Source organism: Dermacentor andersoni, chromosome 3 (genome assembly GCF_023375885.2).
Source record: "Dermacentor andersoni chromosome 3, qqDerAnde1_hic_scaffold, whole genome shotgun sequence".
In the NCBI taxonomy this organism is placed as follows: domain Eukaryota; kingdom Metazoa; phylum Arthropoda; class Arachnida; order Ixodida; family Ixodidae; genus Dermacentor; species Dermacentor andersoni.
The window spans coordinates 110,358,272-110,370,765 of record NC_092816.1 but is presented as its reverse complement, the minus strand read 5'-3'; the positions used below and the strand labels follow the sequence as shown (position 1 = coordinate 110,370,765).

Here is a 12,494-nt window from a genome sequence, read left to right as displayed (position 1 = left end):
ACTTTAGGGCAAATTCTATTGCCTGCAATATGTGAAAATGCGCTTCCTAATTTATGAATGTTGACGTCTTTGGAGCGAAAAAATTGCGAAGCCTAGGTAATTCAGCTCTCGACTAGCAAAGCATAAAACCTAGTACTGACTTGAACATAGAAGGACCAGCGCGTATTTTGTTACGTAAGTTCTTGAGGCTTCGCCAAGGCACCACTAATTGGCATGCGAGCCATTTCACGTCTTCGTAGTTTGTGCATACGAGCATGGCTTATCTTGGTACCCATCTTAGCCGCCTGTGCAACACGATATCAACTTAAATGTTAAGATATGCCTTGCCTCGCCAACCTCTCTTGTTGTTTTGTCATGCATCCTCCATCTTATACGTGCTGAGGTTGGCTTGCTTCTTCGGCGTTCCGTTACAGTCAGAACTGTAGCGACGTCGTGGCTTCGATCCATGACCGCTGCGACCAGGTTCGGTCGAAGCTTATACCCGTGTACTGAGATTTTGGTGCACGCTAAAGAGCCAGATTGCTGAAACTAATTCGAAATCCCTCGTACCACTGCGCTTTCCCTCGTTAATTAATGTCACTATAATCACGTGCCATCCATGTAATGATTGAAGGCTACCGAGCATCGACACCGTCGTGCAGCGGGAAATGCAGGACGCAGACTGCGACGTCATAGCCTATTATAATCGTAGGAACGGCGTCCGCAAATCGCCTCGAAGCGGTTCTACTGTGGTCTCTCATCATTCATAAGAGTAGCTTTGAGGGCTACTGGAGGCAACATTCTCTGTGCCGTGATGACGCTGAGGAGGCACGTATACAGAACAATGGAAATGTACTGAATATAATACACTTAAAAGAAAAGAAAAAAGAAAGACATTACAAAACAAAGAAGTACAATAACAAAGGCGAAAACATGGCGCGGGTCTACTCGAGGCCGTTGTGTTCGCCGCCCCGGTAGACCTGCCGTCAGCGGCTGCGTCGGCTCGTGCGATTAAAAAAAAAAAAAAAAAAGGACGTAGCGCCTAGTGGTAAACAAGGAAAGTTAAACGTTAGAATTCGTCGCCGTCGATAGCTCAGTTGGTAGAGCGGTGGACTGTAGAGGTTTCGCACTATGGACATCCATAGGTCGCTGGTTCGAATCCGGCTCGACGGAGTATTATTTTTTATGTTTTCTTTTCATTCAAACGGAGTTACAGCACAGCGGAGAATGATACTTTTGTTTGTATTGGAATATTTGGACTCTGAGTAAATGAACAAAATCGAGTGTCGGTTTGGATAGTACATCCATCAGAAGCTCGATGTTGAAATATGAATCTCTGCATAACAAGTGCAGAAATGCGTTACATTAACAACTCCTGCGTGTCGAAAAAACAGAAAGGCTTGATCTTCTTGCATATATATTTGCTGACGTAATGTAATTGGTTATTGAATATCTTCATTTCATATTTCAGATGTATTGAACGTAACCAAGTGGCACTTCTACAAGCAAATGTTAGAACACTACAGTATAACGCAAATCACTTCAGCGGAAATCTTGAGCCTGAACGTTCTTGGCTATGCAGGGTGCCCCAATTATCATGCACCAAGATTTAAATATATACAAATGCCACGTAGCTGGGACAGAACCACGGTAATGTTTCCCGTCGCTTGGAAATACTCAGATTATGTTTTTTTTTTTTTTTGCATTGCACCTATTCACATAATGCGTCTTAATTAATTCATCATATTCTCAAATATTATAGTTAAACAGCGTCAATGACAACATCGTAGAGCAACATGAAAAACTGCCGCCACAGCTTTCTGTTGCTCAATACATGCTGCACAAAAGTGCTTTTAATTCCGAGCGTGAAAGTAAGCCGCGATTAGACGCAAAGTGCCTCGAGCGGCCAGTCGCCCGGCAACCTTGAGGAGGAGGTCGTCGAGAAGACAGACCACCTCTGTATTTATTGAAGAGCGTCGGACCGGACGGTACGTGACGTATTTTTCGATAGCTGCACACCTGCGTCGTATATCCAAGCAGGCTTGCGCAAGGCCTTGCCCCATCGCAATTTTATACACTCATGTGACATTACGGCGGCGGCGTTAATTGCACTGTGTGTGCCCGACGTTGCTTGGGGTTTAGCATGCCGTCAACTGATTCAGGGCAAGGATACTTAACTGGACTCGCAAAACACGTAGTACACATGCTTTCTAGTAAAAAAAAATAACTACTGTTGGCTCTGTGAGTATTTGAAATGTTGTGCATTTATTATAGAACGTGCATACAACCCAGGCTGACGGCACGGCTGGGATGGCGCGAGGCACGCCAACTGGCTCCACCTGGCCATCCCAGTGACCTGCGTAACACTCTGCTTCTACTTCTTCTTCGGATACTTGCGATACCTGCGCCAGTTGTCAGTGCTGTATGATGCTGTGCAGTTTTCCATATACAGCACAAACTGTAAGACAAGGCAGGATGCTTGTAAAGGTTTAAATGAGTGTCTATACATAACGTCTTCAACTTGTAATTTTTGTTTGCGTCAGATGAAGCTCCAAACCTGCATACCTCCTGGAAAAAAAGAAAAAGAAAAGAGATTGAGCTGAGAACATCGATGGTTATTGTTTATGTAAGTGAATAGTACGAACGAACGAAGGAACGAACTAGCGAGCGTACGAACAAAGTAGCCAGCGAACGAACGAACGAGCGCATTCCTGCCGGAGTCCGACCATCGACCAACCACGAAAACGAGCACAAGGGGCAAAGAAAGCGGCTCGCTTAAAAAAAAAAAAAAATATCTGCAAGCCAAGTAACAATTACTGGTAAGCTAGGTAGCAATCATTAATTTACTATACGGGCTGATCATATTTAAGTTTTCCTGCATTTACAAAAATCACCTGTTGCTTATAATGTAATTCTGTAGCCCTTGAGCTGGATTATTCCAAGAGGCGCACATTACTTGGACGAGCAATTGAAACAGATATTCAACTAATTAAAAAAACAATTAACTTCTGAATGAATTACTGTAAGGCCCACGTAGTTATTTGCGCATTGTAGCCGGTGACTTTGCAAGGCGTATCCACCATTGGAATGAATTTCCAGGATGACACCAGTTGGCAAATATGCGCCATCGAACTCGCCGTAAAAATGCACTGTTGTTCCACTTACTTGTTATTAGGATAGCAATTATATGGACACTCCAGGCGCATTTCTGCCGTCGCCGTCGCCGTGAGGTTCCGTATGAGTGAAAGCGTGGGAGGGTGAGCCGGCGCACGCGATTCGATCTCGCGCGCGCGAGCGAGGAACGCGGGAGTTCCACTTCAGCAGTTGGCGAGAGCGGTCGCATCTCCTTACTCTCTCGTGCGCTGGAATCGACGCCGTCAATGTTCAGAGGAACGCTCGCATGCGGACGAGAATCCGCCATGGATTCTCATCCACCGCTTCGCCCTCAACGGCCAGCGAGACACCTATTGACCCGCTTCCGTTGAGTTTTGAAGTGTTGCGCGAACGTTCAATGCTCCAAGTGTATAACAGCTCGCGCTAGCGTATAGTAGCTCCGCTGTAAAAGAAAAAAAGAAAGAGAAAGAAAGAAAGAAAGAATGCACCGTGGAATTATGAACTACACACCTTGCACTACTTTTCCACCTAGTCGCCACCGGCATTGAGACATTTGTCGTGGCGTGCAATCTGTTTGAAGAAACCGCTCGGGTAAAACTAGGTGCCCTTCGATGCAAGGAATGGTCGCACAGCCTGCTCCACCTCAGCATTGTTTTGCAAGTGACGTGCCGAGAGTGTGGCTTGCATTGCAGGGAACACGTGCCCATTCGTACCATTCAGCACGCACTTCCATTGGCGACCGCGTTTTCAGTACACGTTTGCCTGCCATCGCGATTTGTACTCGAATAACCTCGGGCACGCCCGTCTGTGGCTACTCTATCTTCTTGGGCGCTCTGCGCATGCGTCAATTCTCCTCCGCGACCGCTCCAGCTTCCGTCGTGGAAGCTGCAACGGGCGTAGATTCTCATGGCCATTGTTTGTTTTACCTGGCGTACCATCGTCTCTTTAAAGATAAGATGACGAAGCTTCCTTTGGGAACGTCCCTTGTAATATATCGAAATTTATGTCATCCTAGATAATAATTTCACGTGGATAAGACTTGCAAACCCACCGGCTACAATACGTAAATTGAAATACGTGCCGTAAGGTAATTAATTAGGAAGTTGATTTGTGAATATTTCGTTCATTAGCTGAATGTGTGTTTCGATTTATCGGGCTCATGTCCGCCTCTTCGAATAATCCAGTTCAAGGACAGGAATTGTGCTATCTGCCACAGGCGTTCTTAAAAATGCCGGGAAACTTGAAAATGATCAAACCGCATAACAATTATTTCAATAGACTAGTTTCAGTTTTGGTACGTGACGTCACGATGCAGTAGCTCTCTCCGTTAGTTTCCACAAGCGAGCGCGACTCAGAAGAAACACGCGCGCGACACTCGCATTTTCTCTCTCTCTCTTTTATGATCTACGTCATCATCATCATCATCATCATCATCATCAGCCTAGTTACGCCCACTGCAGGGCAAAGGCCTCTCCCATACTTCTCCAACTACCCCGGTCATGTACTAATTGTGGCCATGTTGTCCCTGCAAACGTCTTAATGTCATCCGCCCACCTAACTTTCTGCCGCCCCCTACTACGCTTCCCTTCCCTTGGAATCCAGTCCGTAACCCTTAATGACCATCGGTTATCTTCCCTCCTCATTACATGTCCGGCCCATGCCCATTTCTTTTTCTTGATTTCAACTAAGATGTCATTTACCCGCGTTTGTTCCCTCACCCAATCTGCTCTTTTCTTATCCCTTAACGTTACACCTATCATTCTTCTTTCCATAGCTCGTTGCGTCGTCCTCAATTTCAGCAGAACCCTTTTCGTAAGCCTCCAGGTTTCTGCCCCGTAGGTGAGTACTGGTAAGACACAGCTGTTATACACTTTCCTCTTGAGGGATAGTGGCAACCTGCTGTTCATGATTTGAGAATGCCTGCCAAACGCACCCCAGCCCATTCTTATTCTTCTGGTTATTTCAGTCTCATGATCCGGATCCATTGTCACTACCTGCCCTAAGTAGATGTATTCCCTTATTACTTCCAGTGCCTCGCTACCTATCGTAAACTGCTGTTCTCTTCCGAGACTGTTAAACATTACCTTAGTTTTCTGTAGATTAATTTTCAGACCGACCCTTCTGCTTTGCCTCTCCAGGTCAGTGAGCATGCATTGCAATTGGTCTCCTGAGTTACTAAGCAAGGCAATATCATCAGCGAATCGCAAGTTGCTAACGTATTCTCCATCAACTTTTATCCCCAGTTCTTCCCACTCCAGGTCTCTGAATACCACCTGTAAACATGCTGTGAATAGCATTGGGGATATCGTATCTCCCTGTCTGACGCCTTTCTTTATTGGGATTTGTTGCTTTCTTTGTGGAGGATTACGGTGGCTGTGGAACCGCTATAGATAGCTTCCAGTATCTTTACATATGGCTCATCTACACCCTGATTCCGTAGTGCCTCCATGACTGCTGAGGTTTCGACTAAATCGAATGCTTTTTCGTAATCAATGAAGGCTATATATAAGGGTTGGTTATATTCCGCACATTTCTCTATCACCTGATTGATAGTGTGAATATGGTCTATTGTTGAATAGCCTTTACGGAATCCTGCCTGGTCCTTTGGTTGACAGAAGTCTAAGGTATTCCTGATTCTATTTGCGATTACCTTAGTAAATACTTTGTAGGCAACGGACAGTAAGCTGATCGGTCTATAATTTTTCAAGTCTTTGGCGTCCCCTTTCTTATGGATTAGGATTATGTTAACGTTCTTCCAAGATTCCGGTACGTTCGAGGTCATGAGGCATTGTGTATATAGGGCGGCCAATCTTTCTAGGACAGTGTTCCCACCATCCTTCAACAAATCTGCTGTTACCTGATCCTCTCCAGCTGCCTTCCCCCTTTGCATAGCTCCCAAGGCTTTCTTTACCTCTTCCGGTGTTACTTGTGGGATTTCAAGTTCCTCTAGACTATTCTCTCTCACCTTATCGTCGAGGGTGTTACTGGTACTGTATAAATCTCTATAGAACTCTTCAGCCACTTGAACTATCTCATCCATATTAGTAACGATATCCATATTAGTAACGCACACATCTGATCCTTGCCAATTCCTAGTTTCTTCTTTACTGCTTTTAGGCTTCCTCCGTTCCTGAGAGCCTGTTCAATTCTATCCATATTATAGTTCCTTATGTCCGCTGTCTTACGGTTGTTGATTAACTACGAAAGTTCTGCGAGTTCCATTCTAGCTATAGGGTTAGAGGCTTTCATACATTGGCGTTTCTTGATCAGATCTTTCGTCTCCTGCGATAGCTTACTGGTTTCATACCTATCCCCAATGCTAGACATTGTCAATAAATTTTGTTATGTATCATCACCTGATGATAATGTCTAAGACAGCGTGTCCGGCATTACGGAAAATTTCATATAACATTAAGATATATACGATAAGTCTTTACTATAGTTTTAATACTTGCTATGCGTCATCATTTTACGTGCGCAAAAATTTAATAACTCTTAGCTGCATCGAAGCCACGGGGACAGAAAACTGACTTTGCTATAAGCAGTATTTCGTTTAAAGCGACGAGTCTGCAAAAGAGTCATAAAAACGTAGGTGCACAAATAACTTGGAATAATGCGATGTTACGAATAAAGCGGTTCGCTAAAACTAGAATTTATTGTAGTAGAGTTTCAGCCCATTCGAGAATGCGTGTCGATACTCCATTAAGGGGCCACCGCGGCAGGTTAAAGAGTTGCAAAGAGAAAAGCACGGCGCCTAGGTCACGCAGAAACAATCGCGCCTTCATAGTATCGCAAGTCTCCACGGCGCAATGTCAGCCGAAATTTCTAACCAATTCCCGCGCACCCTTCCTATCGAACGCGCCCCAGTTGCAGTCGGAGAGTCAAGGCCATCCGCACAAATCCCCTATAGGTGAGACACACTGCCTGCAGTGTCCCCGATTATGTCACGTGACGCCGGTAAATGATCGACTGGAAGTGCGCCACGCTGGGAAAAATCGAACAGAAGAAAAAAAAGAAGAGGAAACGGCGTCGTGACTTAAACGTCACTTGGTCCCTTGGCTATGTTACGAGAGGAGGTAGTGAAGAAATGTCGCTTAGTGATGCTAGCTCTAGGGCAGAAGGAGAGATTGTCTACGTTCGCCCTGAAGCTCTGCTCCTGGCAGGATGGTTACACGAAATATAACATATACGAGGACGCAACCAATGGCATTCTTTCGGCGTTGACGTACCGCACCAGAGGGATATCTTCCTTTTTCATAATTGATGTATCGAAAATTAGATGAGATTAATTAATTAATAATGTTTATAATTACCTAATAGAGGGCGCAGTTTACCATAAATACTACTCACTACTTAGAGCCACAACAAGGCAGAATACTGTGAAGTTTTCCACATACAGCACAAACTCTAAGACAAGGCAGGATACTTGTAAAGGTTTAATGGGGTGTGTATACACAACGCCTTCAACTTATATTTTTTTTTTTGCGTTAAGTGAAGCTCTAAACCTCTATACCTCCTAGAAACAAAAAATAAAATAGAAAAGAGAAAGAAAGATGGTCGGACTCCGCCAGGAATAAGTTCCTGAAGTCCGAAAATCAACCACGGATCAACCACGAAAACGAGCAAAAGGGGCAACGATGCCAACTCGTTTAAAAAAACAAAAACCGTAAGCCACGTAACAATTACCGGCAAGCTAGGTAACAATTATTAATTTACTATGCGGGGGGATCATTTTCAAGTTTTCCTGCATTTAAAAAAAATCACCTGTTGCTGATAATGCAATTCTGTAGCCCTTCAGCTGGATTACTCAAAGAGGTACAAATGAGCATAATTTCAATCTCATATCTCAACTGCACATTAATGCATACGCCAATTCTTTTTTCCCCAGAACAATAAATGAATGGAACTGACTACCAACAACCATTATTCAAAGTGATATCGTAACACAATCTGAAAACAAGCTGAAGCAAATCATGTACTAAACAAAATTTTGTGCATTGTGTTAGATATAATACAGACTTTGTTTATTATCTCTGCATATTGCTGTTGTATTTGTACTGTTACTAATTTCGCGGTGTTTTATGAATGTATGCTCAAAAAGACATCATTTGATGTATAATTTGCATGCATTGTGTATAATGTACATTATGTTATTTTCACTTTCTGTGCTGTACCCCACCCTTGTGACGGCCTCCGGGCCAACAGTATGACTCAATAAATGAAATAAAAAATTTGATAGAAAAGCAATAATTGTCTTTTAAAAAACTCGATTCAGTTGTCTTCAGCGTGCTATGTGTCGCGCAATTATTATTATTATTATTATTATTGTTGTTGTTATTTGCGTTATAAGGGAAACGCGCGAAATTTGAAAACAGCCGAATGATTATGCGTCCGCCCGTCAATGGTCACGTGACTATTTTTCATATTTCACGCGTTTTCATTATAACGCGAAAAAAATTATTGCGCGAGACATAGAACATCGAAAACAACTGAATCGGGTATTTTAGAACACAATTATTGTTTTTTCTATCAGAACTCGCGCCCGCAATTCAGTACTTAAAATGTTCGTTAATTAATCTCACCTAATTATCGATAGCTCGAGTAGAACAAAAAAATACTCCGGGTGCATTACGTCACGGCTCCCAGAATATCACTGCTTGCGTCCTCGCACATTCTATATTTTTTGTTTTTTAAGAGCTTCGCAAGCGTTAGCTGGGACACCCTGTATATACTGTCGCACCTATAAAGAGTTGGCACGCGCATCCACACACGCATTCTCACACTCGCGTACAAAAGAAAAAAGGAATAAAAGAACAGAACAGTGCAAGACGCGAACGGCGACGATATTTCGAGTGCGCGATCATTTTCTTTGAGCTTGGCGCCGTGTTGCGCATTCCGGCGAGTGAAAATAGCACGCCAGTGGGGTGGTGGTCGGAACACTAGCAACACGAATGGAAAACCAGAGAAGCAAAGGAAAAAAGAAAGAAAAACACGCCCAACGTGGGGCTCGAACCCACGACCCTGAGATTAAGAGTCTCATGCTCTACCGACTGAGCTAGCCGGGCGACGGCTCCCCAAGCTCTTATCTCTGCATGTACTTCTAAGTTTCGTGCAATTCAGCTGAGAGCATCCTCGGCGATCGTCCTTATGGGAGCCTGCCAAGATTGCGTCACGAAAGTTTCGTTCGTCGGCGCTGCCGTTTCTGAGATAGTTTACGACGGCCGTACGTCCCACGTTTCTGCGGGAACGACACGCGTAGGAGAGTCGCACGTTGCGTGAGGCCAAGAGCGTGTCGCCAGCGGAGATATATAGCGGCCGGAGAATTACGCCAGGGCTGGACGGGGTGACTGACCGCGCGTGCGAGGCGGCCGGATGGCATGTAGCGAGATAGTGTGTGCACATAAACCGATAGGTCGGCAAAGCCAAACAAACGGTTCGACCAGGAGAGCGCAATATTTAATCAAAACGCTGTAACTTCGTTTCCCGGGACACGAGACAGACAACGTGCCCAAGCGCTATGAATGAAGATGCGTGAATTAATAAAATTCAAATGAAATGGCATGTGATGGTTTTAACTAAATGTGCAATATATGATTACACTTCGAGTTCTTGTGTGCGTTAGCACGAGCAGCACCCGCCGTGGTTGCTCAGTGGCTGTGGTGATGGGCTGCTGGACACGCGCGCGCGGGATCGAATCCCGTCCACTGCGGCCGCATTTCGATGGGGGCGAAATGCGAAAACACACGTGCACTTTAAGACCGAGGTGCACGTTAAGTAACCTCAGGTGTTCGGCACTCCCCCCGCTACGGCGTGCCTCATAATCAGATCGTCGTTTTGCCTCGTAAAACCCATAATTAGGTGGGTTTTTTTTCTAGCACAAACAGCTGTGCTGGTGGAGCAAACAACAGAAAAAAGTATACTATTTGGTTCCCATCAGTTAGTCTTTGTTGCTTACTATTACACTACTATATTTCTTTAATGAGGACGGGTTCAAACTTTTAAACAAATGAATACACGCATCGGGTAGAGAATGTGCCATGAAATTCAGCTCCTGAGGCATGCGACAGCGCTGCATGCCGTAGACGCACCACAAATACAAAGAGAGAGAGAGAGAGAGAGGGAGGGAGGGAGGGAGAGAGAAGAAAGAGAAAAAAGAATACAGATACCTCGCACTGTACGTGGAATCGATGTCGGCGAAGCTTTTTGTGCTGCTTGCTTTGATGCCAATAATTAGCGGTGATGTTGACGACGAAAGCCTAATTTCTTCAACCTTTAGTGTAACACGAGAGTGGTGAGTTAAACGTTACCTTGCGTGCACCCCTGCATGCTGTTTCTCTGCGTAGTACACAGAACACACAGGGAGATGGGTTTGCTTGCTTGATACATTGTTCTGTGCCATATTTCACAATCTTTGCTATCGTTGAGCATTGTTATTGCCTCGCGTGGAACATCGCATCGTGGCAGAAGTATATATTAAACTTTAATTGAATTATGGGGCGGTACGTGCCAAAACCACAATAGGATTATGAGTGGCGGACTCCCGATTAATTTTGACACCATGGTGTTCTCTTAACGTGTCCCTAAATCAAAGTGTATGAGCGTTTTTCATTTCGCCTCCGTCGAACCTCGAGCAATCTACCACGGGGGCATTAGGGGTGTTGATTTGACGTGCGACAGCTTTAATTTCGTAGTGTCGCCTAGATCCTTCCGTGCGCTTTAATTAATGCGGCTCTGCTTTGCGTGGTGTTTATTTTTCAGAAATATCAGAAACGTACCGTACCGTACCTTGAACTTAAGTTTATCCCGTTTACCCTTAAGAGGAAGCTTTAGCTCGGGCCCAACTCCGACGCGGCCTATTCAAATACATGTAAAAACGCAAAAACGTTTTTCTGAGATAACCCCTGTAACGTAGCCCAGCCTAGCGGGAGCGCATTGCCCAGCCGGCAACCCTGAGCTCCCAAGAGGCTGTTGCGCGCTCTCGAGTCGTCGGCGTGCGTTGCAATAAAGTCAGTCATTGTTCAGCACTCGCCTTGGTGTGCGTGTCGTTACTCGCGCTCGTTACATGGTGTCAGAAGTGGGGTAGCCGTTCCCGCGCAAGCGACCGTTGCATAGCGAGCTCGAATTTCAAGCCTGCGCATGGAAGCCCTACCGCCTCCTGCTCCGCTGGTGCTCGCTGAGAACGCGGCAGCCAATTGGAAGAAGTTCAGGCAACGCATCGAGCTATATTTCGTAGCCACGGGAAAGGAACGTACCAGCGCGGAGAAGGCTGCCATTTTTTTACATGTGGCCGGCCAGGAGGCCATTGATGTCTTCAACACTTTTCGACTTACGTCTGCCCAAGCGGAGGACTACGATGTGCTGGTGCGCAAGTTCGAAGAGTACTGTGCACCACAACAGAATGAAACATTTGAGCGATACGTCTTCCGCATGCGACTCCAGAATGAAGGTGAGCCATTTGAACAGTTCTTGCGGGACGTGCAGCTCAAGGCGCAGTCGTGTAACTTTGGCGATCTCAAGAACTCCATGGTGCGTGACCAGTTAGTCTGTGGAACTCGGGACAAAAAGCTGCGCAACAGGCTGCTGCGCGAGAAGGACTTGACACTCGAGAAGGCCATTGATTTCTGCAAAGCGGCGGAGGCTGCCACGAGCCAGGCGCGAGTATGGGAGCAGGCAGAGACGGCACAGGTGATCGGCACAGTGGAAGGAAAGTTAGACGGGCCGGCTCGGAGCAAGACTTTACGGCGGTGCAACTTCTGCGGCAGCTGTCACCCGCCGCGAAAATGTCCGGCATGGGGAAAGAGGTGCGTGGTGTGCCGAAAACTGAACCACTTCGCGGCGTGCTGCAGAGCGAAGAGAAGCGTTCAAGAAGTTGAGTGCCCTGAAGAAAAGTCGGAAGATGATTTTGAAATATTAGACGTGCATATAGCCGGCGTCGCCAGCTCGAACGATTGGATCGTCCCGGTTAAAGTTGACACAGATACAGTGCACATGAAGGTCGACACGGGAGCCCAGGCGAATTTGTTGCCGTTATCTTTATACCGGAGACTCAAGCGAAAGCCACCGTTGCGCCCCAGCCAGACTGTTCTTTCAGGCTATGGAGGCAATGCTATACAGCATGTTGGTACAACGGTGCTGCCTCTTCAAGTGGGCGATAAATGCGAACAGCTGGTTTTCTATGTGGTGAAGAAGGGCAAACAGGCATTACTCGGCCTTGAGGCATGTGAGAAATTCGACTTTATAGCACGAGTCCGGTCAGTGTCACAAGAGGAAGGAATGGACAAGCAGCGGATTATTGAAGAGTTTCCCGCTCTATTCCGTGGCCTAGGATGTACGAGGCGGAAATACAGGATCAGCCTGAAAGACGATGCGCGACCTATAGCGCTACCATCGAGGAGGGTGCC

The 12,494-nt window shown here is 45.8% G+C and overlaps 2 non-coding genes across 2 annotated transcripts; one reads left to right on the top strand and one right to left on the bottom strand.

Moving 5' to 3' along the window:
- The first annotated feature begins 1,061 nt into the window (after positions 1–1,061).
- TRNAY-GUA (transfer RNA tyrosine (anticodon GUA)) lies at positions 1,062–1,152 on the top strand. Its single transcript is given in 2 exon segments — positions 1,062–1,098; positions 1,117–1,152. It is a non-coding gene; the product is annotated as a tRNA-Tyr (tRNA).
- A 7,933-nt stretch (positions 1,153–9,085) lies between these two features.
- TRNAK-CUU (transfer RNA lysine (anticodon CUU)) lies at positions 9,086–9,158 on the bottom strand. Its single transcript has one exon. It is a non-coding gene; the product is annotated as a tRNA-Lys (tRNA).
- Between the last annotated feature and the right edge of the window lie 3,336 nt (positions 9,159–12,494).